We start from the raw sequence: 623 nt of genomic DNA on the forward strand, positions 1-623 counted from the left end.
CGGGGGGTCTTCGGTTTGGGGCACGGCCACGGCCCCCACATGGCACACACAGAGCAGCAGCAGCACCGCGACCCACAGACGTTTCATGGCAGCGGCTGAGGGCGGTGGCGGCCATGGGGCACCGTCCCCTTTCCAGGGGGCTGCACCCCATATTGGTGGGCCACAGCCCACCCCATTGCCCTGGAGCCACCCCACAGCACCTGCCTTGCCCCCACCTGTGCCCCACAGCCCCATCTCACCCTATGGCCCCGTTCCGCACCACAGCCCCATCCCACCCTCAGCCCCATCCTGCCCACCCGCATCATAATCCCACCCCGCAGCCCCTCACCAGAGCAGAACTGAAGACTGCGGTGCCTCTTTGAGGACTTCAGGTCCTTTTATCCCCCAGCTCGGCCCCCGCCCCTGGGCTGGGGGGCTGTGCCTGGGTAAACACCACAGGGTTAAGGGTCACTGGTGGGGAGGAACAGCCCCACCTCAGCCCCACCTCAGGCCCCGTGCCATGGGGTCCCAGCCCTGTGACCCCCGGTGGCCCCTCAGAGGGGTGAGGGGTGATGCTGGCAGATGGGGGTGACACAAGCAGTATCCCCATGGCAAGTTGCTACCCCACAGTTCTGCCCCAGGAC

The 623-nt window shown here is 67.1% G+C and overlaps 1 long non-coding RNA gene across 1 annotated transcript; it reads right to left on the bottom strand.

Annotated features, from left to right (window-relative positions):
- Positions 1-13: 13 nt before the first annotated feature.
- Positions 14-440, bottom strand: LOC104915491. Its single transcript, XR_796371.3, has 2 exons — positions 329-440; positions 14-95 (listed from the first exon to the last, which is right to left on the bottom strand). It is a non-coding gene; the product is annotated as an uncharacterized LOC104915491 (long non-coding RNA).
- Between the last annotated feature and the right edge of the window lie 183 nt (positions 441-623).

The sequence above is a fragment of the Meleagris gallopavo genome, assembly GCF_000146605.3.
Source record: "Meleagris gallopavo isolate NT-WF06-2002-E0010 breed Aviagen turkey brand Nicholas breeding stock chromosome 12 unlocalized genomic scaffold, Turkey_5.1 Chr12_random_7180001869614, whole genome shotgun sequence".
NCBI classification, from domain to species: Eukaryota; Metazoa; Chordata; class Aves; order Galliformes; family Phasianidae; genus Meleagris; species Meleagris gallopavo.